This window comes from Ixodes scapularis, unplaced genomic scaffold (genome assembly GCF_016920785.2).
Source record: "Ixodes scapularis isolate PalLabHiFi unplaced genomic scaffold, ASM1692078v2 ptg001547l_1___fragment_1__unscaffolded, whole genome shotgun sequence".
Taxonomy (NCBI): domain Eukaryota; kingdom Metazoa; phylum Arthropoda; class Arachnida; order Ixodida; family Ixodidae; genus Ixodes; species Ixodes scapularis.
In genome coordinates this window covers 2,364,597-2,379,903 of record NW_024610163.1, presented here as the reverse complement: position 1 = coordinate 2,379,903, position 15,307 = coordinate 2,364,597, and the positions used below count along the sequence as shown (strand labels likewise).

The following is a 15,307-nucleotide window of genomic DNA, read 5'->3' as shown; positions in this document are numbered from 1 at the left end:
CTTGGGCTTCCTTGGGGCACATCTCAATGGCCTACTCTGTTCCATAAGAGGAGCCCATATGGGGTCCTCTCGTGCCACCCAGTGTAGGTCTACCTGAGCAGCCCACATTGGCCGCACCTTGGGGCCCCCAAGGGGGCTAGGTGGAAAGTCTACATATGGGCTCCCTCATGGGGCTTATTGTGAACCTGCGTGGGCAGCCCACTTGAGGTCCCTCATAAACCTCATCTCCTTCCGGGTTATTTCATCATTTACCTATGGTGTGAGGTATTGCAGGGCTTCCAAAATTAAGCATGCCTCACTTTTCCCGTGCCGCTACTAAAATATTTTAGGACGATCTGATACATGTTGATAGATAAAAAAAATCAAAAGCAGAAACGTCTCGAGCAAGACTGTTACAGATTGAGCATTTTAAAAGTCCAAAACTAAACAGAAAACTGCCTACATTTCCATATAAAATCCTGTTAGAAATCTGGTTGCATAGCAAGCTTGAACCGGTTACTGTCACCGAGTTTTAGAACGGATGGTTGGAAATATTTATTTGGACACCAAAACAAGGGCATGCGAAAAGTCCGCGTTTACACACAAAAACAAAAAGCTGCAGGTCACAAAAGCCGCGGACAATGTGCATTACTCTTGTAGTGCATAAAGTTATAAAAAAAAATCAAACACTTTGCTAGAAAACAATTAAATGAATACTGCATTGCATCATTGCTACACGTAACAGTGTTATTGTAGTACAGTCGGGGACAAAAGTCCCGAGGACGTGCGAGTTGCGGCTGAAACGCATTGCTCTGCCATCTGCCGGCGGGTCGTCTGGTTTCGGGATCACACAAGAGCGCATGCGCGTCCTACTGTGCCTGAAAACATGTGTGTTTTTTAGCTCTTTTGCAGCACAGCGACTAACTCGGAATCGGACGCGTGGCACCGCCTCAAAGATAGCGCTGGCGGCTGACTAGCGTCAGAGCCGTTTATTGGGAGAGTTTGGCCATACGTTGGTTTGAATAGGCGAGCATCTCAGAGCCAACCACAGGCCGCGAAACTGCCCCTAGGGGTGGTCGTGTGCTCTAAATTTGTGACACGACTAATTTAAGCCGTTTTAGCGTCGCTAGAGTGAAAAGGTGTGACTCTCAGTGACTGAAAACTTGGCGCATGTTAGGTTGTCGTCACGCCCATATTCAACGGTAGAATAAACGAACATGCGTTTCAAACCAGGGCAAAGCGAACTGCGTAGTGCGGCCAGTGCGGCGAGATCGACTGGAGCCCGAGTGACGAAGAAAAAAAAAAGTTGAGAGCGGGCCTTGCGGCGCTCCCGCGCTCATTTGAAAAAATGGGCGGTTGCTGTGTGCTGGGGTGCGCGAACAGAAGTTCTGCGAGAGTTCGGCTGTTTAAGCTCCCGAAATCACCCAGGAGGAGGAAGCTCTGGCTGGATAGAATAGGACGCGGCGCAGGATGGAATCCCTCTGCCTGGACGTACGTTTGTCAGGTAAGGTATTGCTAATATTGTCACGCGAGAGCAGCGAAACAATCGCTCCGACATAGACCGTGAAGTATTTGTTTTGTAATACATTGTCTGGTGCATTGGAAGCGTCTGTGGACTTTCGCGGCACCACAGAAAGACGAGCGGTCCACCTGTGGCGTCGTACTTATCGGGCGTTACGGTGGAATTCTAAAGGCGCGTTCACACCGGCGATGCGATCGAGTCACGCGATAACTCATTGCAAAAACGACCATCGCGAAAAAAAAAAAAAAAAAAAAAGCGACGCAATTTGAGCAGTCGTTAGCTGACCACTTTTTGCGGTCCAATCTAGTCGCGGAGCGGCCTAGGCAATCATCGGCGTTTGGAGCAAATGTTTTCGACAAGCGACTCGCTCATCGAACTCGCCAGTGTGACCATTTTTGAGTGCGCGAGCCTCGTCAGCTAACTATACGTCGACTGGAGCTTCCGCATGCCCATGTTTGACGTCGCCCAAAACGTTATCCGCTGCAGGACCACTTCGAACCCTCGCAGTACCAGACAAGGCGTTTTGACGGTTGGAGGAAGCTGAAGGCAACAGCTGTTCCAACCATCTTTTCAGAGTCAAGAAGCCAAGTGAGTGCCTGTGGCAAGAACCCAACTTTTATTGAAGTTAATCTGCATTAACCTTCATCAGGTGTGGTTCATTAGTGTAAATGGTGATTGGGTATTGGATAATGAGAGTAACGTAAAGCAAGTAATTATAAGAGTAACTGAAATTAAATAATTCATCTTCTACTGATCTGGTTTTAAAGACACAGGTGACCAACTACTGGGAATGAATACTGTGGCATTGATTGACATTGCGATCTAATAGAGACCCTTTTTGAATTCTGAGTGATGGTCGTGGAGGAGTGCATGATACAACATCAGTTAGTTTTACAGCCTCATGTAACTTAAGCTACGGCGTGGAGACGACCAGTGGTTCAATGCAAATGAAAAGTTTTATTCTGTTGTTTTTGTTAGTGACACACAAAAAGTTCTCTTCACACTCGGCTGCCTTGTGATGCAGCGACAGCCACCGCCAGCAGGTGCATGTCGATACGAAGCAAAAGCATTTGAACTTTTAGTTTAACTCCTTCTCAATTGTACCCTTCTTATTTTGACCATTCTCATCTCAACTCCGGCCATCTCAAAGCGCCCTTCACATTTCAAGCTTTCTTGTTTCAACACATTCTCGAGAGACTCCCTTTGTGTTACAATCTTTCTCATTTAAACTCAATTTTTCCGTTTTGACCCTTACCGTTTCAACTTATTCTTAAAAACATTTTTGCATTTGAACCGGACCTGTTTTAATCTCTCCACAAATGCTTCTTAAATATCAGCTTCGTTTACAGAAAGCTTTGTATCAATCAACTGTATCCCAACAGTTTTGCAGAGCACTGCAGCCTTTCAAAACCCTTGACAAGATCATGAGGCATTAAAGGGGTATGGAAACAAAAATTGAAATATTCAAATTTCGTACGGAAATGAGTTAAGCATGACGGAAAATAACCATATAGGATAATCGCACGTTTGTATTTTGAACGACTGGCTATATTTGTCGCTCCAAACGGTGCACTCGAGCAAGCGCTCGAAAAGAAGCGAACGGAGAGCGCGATGCGTCATGGGATATCCGACGCAAACAAAAACAGAAAGAAGAGATTTCCCGCATTCGTGGAGTAGCAAGGCAGGCGTGGTTATGAGCTTTGCCCTTGGCGGCGTCAGCGTTGTGGTGGTGTCAATAGCATCAGCGCGTTACAACCAAGTCGTTCGAAGTACCCGTGGGTGACTAGCATGTGGCTGGCCCAAGGAGCACGTAGCTTAATTTCACAACACTGTCAGCTTAGGGCTGAACGGGGTGGGGAAAGCAACTTTTGTTCAAGTTTTGAGTGACGGGCTAATCTTCTAGGGGGAGAGTGGCTGTGTCCGGTTGCACGAATGAGGGTCCGAGAAAGAAGGGAGTCCTTCCTTTCCATCTTCTTGGACCGTTTGGTACAATACGCGACTTGTGAGTTGAGGAGGAAAGCTAAGAGGGAAGATGTTGAAATGCCAAAGAGCGGCGCTGCTTTGAAGGAATCTGCTACGTCACGACTACATAGCAGATTCCACAACGTTGCTAGACTACCTCCCAAATGGGTTCTGCAGATCCACCAGGTGCACATTGAAAGATTGTTTATTTCAGGGTGTCGAACCGGAACCGAACTGGTATTTTTTCCGCAACTGTACCCGAACCCGAACCGGAACTGAACCGGAAAAAAATAACGGTTACCGGTTCATGTCAAAACGGTTAGGCCACGCGCCGTTGACAATGAATGTGCTATCAATACCATTTGTTTTTTAAGTTCCGTCAACTGACACACACCTCGCTTACATATTTTTCTTCTCCACTCAGTCTTAGGAATATGAACGCTGCATTTATGAATCTTGACATAGGAACCAGTATTGCGCTGGTCGCGGCTTGCACGGAAAAGAGAATTGGAAGGCTGTGCAAAAAAAAAAAAATAATCGCGTCACGGGATTTCATTTTCCTACAATCTCGTAAAGCCTAAATGCTGCTGTGTGCTCATTTCATAACACGTTTCTAGAACGCGCGAGTTCTTGAAGCTTTGCTTCCATCGGAATGAGAAAAGAAAAGGCTGTGGAGTTTGATAATAATGCATCCGGTTTCGTATAGGCACTTAGAAGCTAACATATATGCGAGACAGCGAACTCTTCTATTATAATATTTATCCTATTACGTCCTTCCGGTGTTGCGTTCGGTGAAGTGTTTTTCATATTCCGTATCTTGTTTAATGAAAACTTCTTTAAGGGTCTAATTTAAGTTACTGAAGGCTAGTTCAAATAAAGAAAGCTGTATTTTCTCTTCACTGTTCCTTCAATTGCTTACACGCCGAGGTGGCAGGATAGTTAGCGAGTTCTACTTGTAAGTGGGTTTGTAAGGAGGTCGCGGATTTTACAGCTACTGCGTCGGACACAATTAGATGAAGTCCGAATGCGTAAACGTCGGTGTGGCAACCTTTGAGTGCACATAAAGAAACCATTCCTGGTAGAAATCCCTGAGCCTTACACTACGATGTATCCCGTTTCGTATGTGCTGATTTCAGATGTTTTATTTGTAATTTATTTTGATGTTGCAATTTGTCATTTAGAATTTCCGAACCGGTTCGCGGATAGAAATAATCGAACTGGAACTGAACCGGAACAAAATTAATTTACCTAAACCTGAACCGTAACCGAACCCGTATTTTTTTCGGTTCGACACACTGGTTTATTTAGCTTTAAAATTAGTTTTCTTGTGCCTTTCCACCTAAGACTAGTGTTTTTGAGGTTAGGGTGCAACATGCAACACATTCAAGCTAGAAAATGAGCGCTGGAATTTTGTTTCCCTACCCCTTTAAGGTGCTTTTGTCATCATGCTGTACTTTTGTCCAATGCTGCGGCATGCTCGGTCAGCCTTTATTTTAAAGTTTCATTTCCCCTCACAACTTTTAGATAGAATGAACACAAAGGAGGTTAGAAACGGCGTCAAAAATACAAATAAACTGGCTAATATACTCTGTTTCAGTGTAACTTGACAAAGAATGAAGGCTGCTTCCCAGACGAGCCTATTTGATCGTTAAAGGGATACTTCAACGAAATTTGAAATATTCCCGTCGTGTTCAAAAATAGGTTGAATATGATCCACAATATCCGTAAATGACAATCGCACATTTGTATTTTGAGCCTGGTGGCTGTATTTTTCGTTATAAACGGCCCACTCTGGCAAGCGCTCGGAGAAGGCCCAGCGGAGACCACATGACATCCAACGCAATCGTGACATAGGTCGTCTCAAGACGAGCAAAGCTACGGCGAAGCTGACGTCGAGAGGATAGCCTAGTCGTTCCAGCAACCGAAGCGGCTGCTTTTGTACAAAGTTTGAGTGACGGGTTAATCTTCTATAATCTTGTAGGGGGACAATAGCGACTTCTGCGACACACAAAAGGCATTCTCGGGAAGAGGGGAGTTCCTCCTGCCCCTCTTCTCTCGTCGTGGCCGGAGGCGAGACAACCTCCGTCACTAGCTGCCAAGGTTCCTAGACGGGCATTACAAGCGAGGCGTTAGCGACATCCACCAGGTGCTCTTTGCTAATCGTTTAATTAGTTTTAAAATTCCTTTTTGTGACTTTTTAACAAGATATTGGTACGTTCCATGTGATACTGCTCCTTTGAACACATAGAGACCAAAAAATGAGCGCCGAAATTTCGTTGTAGTATCCCTTTAAGGCGAGCCACTGACATTCGCCGTCACTGAGCATTACCCCTCTGTGAAACAGTGCCCATGCTTCACTCCGTCGCACTGATTGGCTCACGTGGGCCGTAACCTTTGTTGTTCGTCCACTTATGGTGAGATGGAGCAGAGAGTTTGCCCTAGTCTTGTTTAGAAAATCACGCAAAGAAAGTTGCGTCGCCAAGTGGCACAGTTTGTCCGAGGCATTTCTGTTCTTCTTAGCCCACTTCGGGCCTCTGCCACACCTGGAACTTCCACTTGTTATACCTGCGCATATTCAGGGTGTTCCAGCTATGTCGAACCAAGCTTTCACAAAAGGAGTGCTTTAAAACCAACTGTCTGTTGTTAGTAGTCACCTTTTCTATAAAGCAGTATTTTTTATTGATCCTAATTAAAGAATTAATGAGAAATTGACCTAACTTTAAAATATTGATAAAAGGGCAAAAATGTCAATTGGAAGTGAGGTGTTTGTATCGTAGTGCACCTTGTGTGTGTCTTTTGTCCAGCCCTTACGAAATGACCGTCAAATATGGTACCACGAGACAACGTGCTATTTTTGAACACCCAATTATGGCGCAAAGGTGGGCCGTGAATAGGCATTCTTTGAAGGTTTGAATAAAAAGCAGGCAAAGGATACCATATGTTAAAACACGTCGAGCGGGTGCTCTCTACAACTTGCAAATTTACACCTTTCCTTGATTCAACATTTTAAGGTCTTCTAATTTCTTTTAATGAATTAATTAGGCTAAATAAAAATATTGTGACTCTTTGCCAAGACACCTACTAAGAACATTAGTTCTGTTTGCATAGAGCACTTAGTCATCTTATTAAAAATCTTGGTTCGAGATAACTGGGACACTCTATATAGATCCGGGTTGGGGCCTCACTTTTTCTGGTAAAAACAATGAAGCAAATAACTTAATATTTACCCTCTTGGGCATGACACTATTGTTGTCTCGTGATTTTCCCCGTTTGTTTGTCGGAGCACCCCTTTTTCCAGGATTCGAATTTTGAAGCACTTTCCTACTCGTAACCGTGGCTTCAAGGAAGACAAGTAGAGATATAATAATGTGGACAACAAGGGAGCCCTCATTTTGGTGTAAGTATGCCCAAGCATGCTAAGCATTGCTCAGAGGCATGAATGCCAATGCTACCAGTTTTCTACAAGTTCTCTGTACAGCAGTCCACATAATAAAATGAAAGTGGCACTCTCACTAGGCTGTCAATGGGAACTCTCGGTTGATTTAAGAACATGCTCTTTATCGGTATGTGATATGTCAGTTTGCATGTACGATATCCTCAGGCAGTCTTCCCGCCAGAACAAACTACCCTGCTGACAAATGTGTGCCGTTCCCGTTCGCCTGATTAGTCAAATCCAGGTAAATAGCAGTATCAAAAGTTCCCATTCACAAAGATAAATTAATTAGTACACTGAAATAAAAAAAGTTACTTCGAGAGTGGATAAACAGTGAAAGGTTGTTTTGAGAAGGGTTCGATTGCAAACATTTTTTTGAGGGCTGTAAAAATGAGTTTTATTGAGAAGGGATAAAATGATAGTTGTTTCAAGAAGAATCAAAATAAAATAGTTTTTCTGAAATCTGTAAAACTGAGATTGAGAGGGGATAAAATTAGAAAGTTTGTTTTGAGAAGAGTCGAAATGAGAAAAGGAGTTATTTTGAGAAGGTTAAAATGTGAAGGCACATACAAGAACAAAAAGTGTGAATAGGTTAAAATGAGAACCACCCCCACTACCAGGTTATGTTCCATGGTTCTTGCACAGCTTGGAGTGATCTTGTGACGCGGAGCATCATTCTTTTCCCATGCTGGAATTGCAGGAACCAGCAGCCGGGGCCTCGATGGGAACCCTGCACGCCTGTCTTCGGACAGCGCCTTCCACCGCAACCAGTGGGATATCCTACGTAAGTGTCTTCAAGGGACCTGTGTAGCCCTGAGGCAACATCACCGCACTCCTCACAGCAGGCGGCAGGGGCCATGCAGCATCTTCAGACCAGTGCAGAAGCATTCCTCGGCGGAGCCTCGAGCAGCGGGGTATGTCCCATGGTTCCTGCACAGCTTGGATGGATATTGTGATGTGAAGCATTATTTTGTTCCCATGCCATGATTGTAGGGAGCAGCAGCCGAGACCTCGCAAACCCTGCAGGCCTGTCTTAGGACGACGCCCTTTACGGCAACCAGCGGGTTGTGCTACGTAGGTGTCTTCAAGAGACCTGCGTAACCCTGAGGTAACACCACCACACTCTTTACAGCAGGCAGCAGGGGCCATGCAGCATCTCCAGACCAGAGCAGAGCCATCTAGCGATGGGGCCTCCACCAACAAGGTATGTACTCCCATGGTGCCTACACAGCTTGAATTGATTTCGTGACGTGAAAAATCTTTTGGTTCCCATGCCGTGATTCCAGGAAGCAGCGGCCGGGACCTCAAGGGGAAACCTGCAGGCCTGTCTTCGGACAGCACCCTTCACCACAACCAGCGGGATATGCTAAGTAAGTGTGTTCAAGGGACCTGTGTAGCCCTGAAGTAGCACCACCGTGCTCTTTACAGCAGGCAGCAGGGGCGATGCAGCAGCTCCAGACTGGTGCAGAGACATTCCACGGCAGAGCCTCCGGCAGCGGGGTACGTCCCATGGTTCCTGCACAGCTTGGATGGATCTTGTGATGTGGAGCATTATTTTGTTCCCATGCCATGATTGTAGGGAGCAGCAGCCGGGACCTCGGAAACCCTGCAGGCCTGTCTTGGGACGACGCCCTTTACGGCAACCAGCGGGATATGCTATGTAAGTGTCTTCAAGGGACCTGTGTAGCCCTGAGGCAACACCACCACACTCCTCACAGCAGGCAGCAGGAGCCATGCAGCAGCTCCAAACTGGTGCGGAAACATTCCTCGGCGGAGCCTCCAGCAGCGGGGTATGTTCCATGGTTTCTCCACAGCTTGGATGGATCTTGTGATGCGAAGCATCATTTTTTTCCCATGCCATGATTCCAGGAAGCAGCGGCCGGGACCTCGGGAACCCTGCAGGCCTGTTTCGGGACAATGCCCTTTACAGCAACCAGCGGGTTGTGTTACGTAAGTGTCTTCCAGAGACCTGTCTAGCCCTGAAGTAGCAACACCGCACTCTTTACAGCAGGCAGCAGGGGCCATGCAGCAGCTCCAGACTGGTGCAGAAACATTCCTCGGAGGAGCCTCCAGCAGTGGGGTATGTCCCATGGTTCCTGCACAGCTTGAATAGATCTTGTGATGCGAAGCATTATTCTGTTCCCATGCCATGATTGCAGGAAGCAGCAGCCAGGACCTCGGGAATCTGCAGGCCTGTCTTGGGACGACGCCCTTTACGGCAATTAGCGGGATGTGCTACGTAAGTGTCTTCAAGGGACCTGCGTAGCCCCGAGGCAACACCACCGCACTCTTTACAGCAGGCAGCAGGGGCCATGCAGCATCTCCAGACCGGTGCGGAGCCATCTAGCGATGGAGCCTCCACCAGCAGGGTATGTCCCATTGTTCTCGCACAGCTGGCATCGATCTTGTGACGCAGAGCATCATTCGGTCCCCATGCGTGGTTGCAGGAAGCAGCGGCCGGGACCTCAAGGGGAACCCTGCAGGCCTGTCTTGGGACGACGCCCTTTACGGCAACCAGCGGGATGTGCTACGTAAGTGTCTTCAAGGGACCTGCGTAACCCTGAGGCAACACCACCGCACTCTTTACAGCAGGCAGCAGGGGCCATGCAGCATCTCCAGACCGGTGCGGAGCCATCTAGCGATGGCGCCTCCACCAGCAGGGTATGTCCCATTGTTCTCGCACAGCTGGCATCGATCTTGTGACACAGAGCATCATTCGGTCCCCATGCCGTGGTTGCAGGAAGCAGCGGCCGGGACCTCAAGGGGAACCCTGCAGGCCTGTCTTCGGACAGCGCCCTTGACCACAACCAGCGGGATATGCTACGTAAGTGTCTTTAGGGGACCTGTCTAGCCCTGAAGTAGCAACACCTCACTCTTCACAGCAGGCAGCAGGGGCCATGCAGCAGCTCCAGGCTGATGCGGAAACATTCCACGGCGGAGCCTCCAGCAGCGGGGTATGTCCCACGGTTCCTGCACAGCTTGAATAGATCTTGTGATGCGAAGCATCATTCTGTTCCCATGCCATGATTGCAGGAAGCAGCAGCCGGGAACTCGGGAACCCTGCAGGCCTCTTTTGGGACGTCGCCCTTTACGGCAACCAGCGGGTTGTGCTACGTAAGTGTCTTCAAGAGACCTGCGTAGCCCTGAGGTAACACCACCGCACTCTTTACAGCAGGCAGCAGGGGCCATGCAGCACCTCCAGACCGGTGCAGAGTCATCTAGCGATGGAGCCTCCACCAGCAGGGTATGTCCCATGGTTCTCGCACAGCTGGCATCGATCTTGTGACACAGAGCATCATTCGGTCCCCATGCCGTGGTTGCAGAAGGCAGCGGCTGGGACCTCAAGGGGAACCCTGCAGGCCTGTCTTGGGACGACGCCCTTCACAGCAACCAGCGGGTTGTGCAACGTAAGTGTCTTCATGAGACCGGCGTAGCTGTGAAATGACAGCACGACACTTTTTACAGCAGGGAGCAGAGGCCATGCAGCATCTCCAGACCGGTGCGAAGGCATCTAGCGACGGAGCCTCCACCAGCAGGGTATGTACTCCCATGGTTCCTACGCAGCTTGGATTGATTTTGTGACGTGGAGAATCATTTGGTTTCCATGCCATGATTTTAGGAAGCAGTGGCCGGGACGTCGACAAGGACCCTGCACCCTGTATGTCCATCGCTCATTTCACCTAGACTCACCTAAGATGTAATTCTTCAGATGAGGAGGAGAATTAAGCACCTGGCGAATGAGAACCGCCGCTTGGTGATGCAGGCTGCTTTGCAGAAGACTAGGGAAGCTACATTCCACACACACTTGCGCAAGATCTTCACTGCGGATCAACTGTTAGCTTTGTCAAGAACTAGCAACAGGGGATCCAAGTGGTCTAACGAGACTGTTAAAAAGTCTTTGCAGATGCGATTTGCCTGTGGCAGCACGGGCTACGACCTGATGCTGGAGGGGGGCTTCCCATTGCCATCGTCCAGAACGCTGAGGCGGAGACTTGAAGGCAAGTTTGTTCTTGGGTTACTCATCTGCCTCAAAGCTCCCTGTTGGTTGTTAGCAGATGTAATATCTTTGTAGTAACTCTACTATTTTGCAGTCTCCACAAACTTTCCGGATGTAATGAAGTGGTGTCGTGGTTTCTTTTTTATTTAGTTCCGTGTGATATAAAGGGGCAGATCAAACATATTGGGTTCGAATGCTTATCTCATTGCACGCATACTAGCACTAGTTTGTCCTCAGTATACTTCCATGTAGCACGATAAACCCAGAAGTTTCTGTTGGGAAATGAATTTAAGGTTAAAAAAGCCATGTTTTGCATTATTATTTTTTTCTAAGCTCACTGTTGTAACTCTGAAGATGATAGGAGGCATTCACTTGATCAAAAAAGGTTTTAAGAAACGAAAACAAAACCACGACATTTCATTGAACGGCACTTCAGCTAATGGTGGCATTCATGTTAGCGAATTCTCTATGGCTTGGTAGGTTAGCTTACTGAACCCTCTGCGGTAAACCCTAGGTCCGGGTTGGCCACACTGACAATGTCCAAGAGCCACAAGCAAAGTTGTTCATGTTTCGAGAGCTGCATCGGGGTGGGAGGGGGAGGGGAGGGGGTAAGAGTTGTATTTAGAGAGAGTTTGCCGTAAGGTAGGATGTATAGGAGGTAAATGATGTGGCGCCATTGATCGAAAGCAGGCTGGGTGTGTTCCAGGTCACCTTCACAAATTCGAATGAGGCCAGCCAGAAGCCGCCAATCATACCCTGGTGGTCACGAGAAACAAAATAAATATGTGCGTCGGAGTAACTTTTGGTGGCTGAAAATATGCTGCACGTGATTTTTCGTTCATGGTCATGCAAAATAAAAACCTAGCAGAATGAATGACATAATCCACATGCCAGGGGCCGAAAGCCGGGAATCTGCCGTCTGAGCGGTCAGACTTTGTCCGAGCAAAACAGAGTTCAAGCGGCACATTCAATTCTTACATCTTTTTTCATGATCATAATTGAAACATCACGTGGACCATATTTTCAACTTTAAAGAGTTACTACATTTAACTCTTATGCGCCTATTAAAACTGTTTCTCGCTACCACTGCTAGGGGTGTTTTTCGGTTTCTGATTGGGTGAGCACGTCAAGCCTCCTTTCTGCGTCTGGCGCACGCCCTGGCTCTGCCCGTTCCTTTTATTGACCAAACTCGCTCTATAAATGGTTTGGGGTAGGGCGGGCAGGGCGGGGCGGCGGCGTAGGTACATGATGGAAATATTGTTTCTTTCATGTGCTCTTGGCATTATTTTATAAAGCCTTCTTCATCATACTTAAAGTTTGGTTAAAATGTTGAAATTATTTTTCGTAGTGCTTTGATTTCACGCTATAACCAAACGCTTTCATCAAGAGGATATATTAGATGACTCGGCTTAGTAGCTTTTACTGATTGTGTGCATACCCGGAACAGTGACCTCGTTTCTTCATTAGGCTGCTGCATTGCATCATTTGTAAAAGAACAATTTTAATAAGCAAATGTAGGTCGATAAGTCATTTATATCAACGATCTTCCCTCTTCGATTACCTCAACTATCCGCCTATTCGCAGATGATTGTGTCATTTATAGAAAAATCTTAGACCCGACAGACCATAACGTCCTCCAAAATGACCTTGATGCTATATCTTCCTAGTGCTCAGAATGGCAGATGACCGTTAACCCCGACAAATGTAAACAAATGACCGTTACTATGAAATCAAACAAATCATACAGCCAATATACATTACTCATGCAGCAACTTGAATGTGTTTCACTATACAAATACTTAGGAGTAAACATCTCTGAAACTCTCTCATGGAAACAACAGATCGATAACTTAGTCACCAACTCATTTAAATCTCTAGGTTTCTTAAGGCGCACCCTACACCTGCCCCCCCCCTTTCAACAAAACTGCTAGCATATAAAACAATTATTCTCCCTAAACTAGAATATGCAAGTATCATATGGCATCCGCATCAAAATTATCTTTCTTCCAAATTAGAATCTGTCCAAAGCAAAGCAGCCCGGTTCATATCAAACGACTTTTCGCCTCAAACTAGTTTCTCAGCTTTAAAAATAAATTTGGGTCTGGCTCCATTGTCTACCCGGCGCGATATTTACCGCATATGTTACTTTCATGACTTATACTACAGCAACTCGTGCTTTAAAAGCACCCATTGTCATTCCGCACATTATATTTCTCCTCGAACCGATAATTCCTGTAAGGTGCAGCAATACCAGTCACACATTAATTCCTTCCTGTTTTCACCCTTAATATTATTGATTACTGAATGGAATAACTTGCCAGACGAGATGGTTACTAACACAAATCCCGTTGAATTTAAAACAATCTGCGAGCGCCTGTAGCATGAATAGTACACGTACATGCTTGTTTGTTGTTTTCTTAGTCGCTTTCCGTTTTTTCATATTGAAATTGTTGTTTTATATATAGTTACGTCCAGTTCAAAATTGCTGTTGTGTACGTATGATGTGACTTCCTTTTTGTAAACTGTGCTGGGTTGATTGCAATGATTTTGTTATAACAATGACTGTGTTTGAAAATTGTGTGACTATGTTGTTACGAATGCATGTACCACCTACGCCCTCATGTAATGCGTCCTCAAAGACACCCTTGAGGTAAATAAATGAAATGAAATGAAAATGTAGGTCAATAAGCAAAGGTTGTAAACAATTTTGGGCCGAACGTTTCACACAAAGCTAATGCTGCCTCATCTTACCATGCGAGGATGTTGCAAAGAAGCTAGAAAACAAAAGCAATAGATTATGTTCTAGCTGATTTGCCTCCACCTGACCATTACTACTTAATGTAAAATTTATATTGATCTTTATTGGATCAGGAGGCCAATAAAGATGCGTATTGACAACGAAATCGCAACTTCAAACCAGGCTCGTAGCCAGGATTTTGACTCCCTCCCACTCATACAGGACAAAATCCTGTATGAGGGGGAGATAGGAGAGGAGGCCCCAGCAAAATTGAAGATTGAAGAGGCAACTCCATGGGTCCCTTTCCTGGCTACGTGCCTGCTTCAAACCCAGTATTATTAATGTCATGTTTTCCACCTGTTCCCCACTGTAACATTTTTACAAAGTTTCGTGTTCCAGCCAAAATATTTTAATTTGAGCCCCACGAGAGCCGCACTTCGGCCCGGAAAGAGCAGTTTGGTTATTCCTGCCCTAGGTGGTTCACGCATGAGCTTGATAATCTCATTTCCCCCAAGCGACAGTAAAGGGTGAGTGCATGTAGCATGGTCTGCTGGAAGCCTACTTTGCCGAATGCTATGAACAGCCTATTTGCTAAAACGTCATTTGCTATATAATATCGCCCCGAAGATAACTCTGGTTACAGTCAGTGGGAGCACCATGTGGTGACGATAGCTAAATGAGACACCTGAGTTTTTGAGGAGAACTGCATGAACAATCAAGCTGGGTTCTTGACAATCGGTGCATTTGGGTAGTGGCTCTTGGCTAACCTCTCCACAAGAATAGCCAACGTTGAAGATTGTTTGGAGCTCACCACATGCTGCATGCTACATGCTTTACCATCCCCAGCCCATGGCTTTGATGAACGGCATATAAGTAATAGCAGATCGCATGGCAACTTGTACTGGCTGCAAGTTAAGTGGCAGAAGGCTGCTTGTTTTAGTCTTTTTTTTTTGCAACTACCATAGTGTGGAGAGAAAAATTGTGTTTCGTAGGTTAAGAGCATCAAGGATTATGTTTATGCAGAATTTATCATCAGCGAAAAAATTGTTGCATGGCATTATCCAGTTCCATTAAAATTATACGCTATGTAGTTTACTTGAAAATTAAAATACCGGAGAGCACAATTGTATATTTCTGGGATTGCTTTAGCTTCTATCTTGGTGTTTCACAGCTACCGTTTTTTTTATTTTAACTTCAAATCAAGGTGGTTGGTTCTTATTATATTGTCACGAATGACAATTGATAAGGCGACGAAAACTGAAACAAACTAAATGTTTCACGGGGCGAACTTGTGCCCAAAACAAATATGAGAAAGCCTAGCGTTGATGGCAGCGTGACGGCAGGATCAAGCGTTGGGTCGAGACTGACTCCGGCTCACCACGCAGAGCACCTCTTGTACCCGCGTGAGTTTCTGGAACATTCTGCGTAGAACTTTCCTCTCGCAGAACGTCTGAAACTCAATCGGACGACAATGTTCACGAACTTACAAGAACGCCAAGTTGAAAGAATAAATAAAAGAGCATTCAGCTCCCTCGAATCGAACCTGGAGCCTCTGTGTGACAGCCAAGTGCGGTAACCATTTGGCCACGCACGTCCTTGCTCGGTAACGCGCGTGGAATTACTGGCATGCTTGTCTGTTTGGGGTCGAGTTCAGTGCGTATAAAAGATAAAACTGCC

General features: G+C 46.2%; 1 long non-coding RNA gene across 2 annotated transcripts; it reads left to right on the top strand.

The window, feature by feature from the left end:
• Positions 1-9,083: 9,083 nt before the first annotated feature.
• LOC115327135 lies at positions 9,084-9,428 on the top strand. 2 transcript variants are annotated; one of them, XR_006077256.1, is made up of 3 exons: positions 9,084-9,135; positions 9,197-9,265; positions 9,344-9,428. It is a non-coding gene; the product is annotated as an uncharacterized LOC115327135 (long non-coding RNA). The 2 variants fall into 2 exon arrangements; XR_005718047.3 differs by having other exon boundaries at positions 9,098-9,135; positions 9,194-9,265.
• Positions 9,429-15,307: the final 5,879 nt, after the last annotated feature.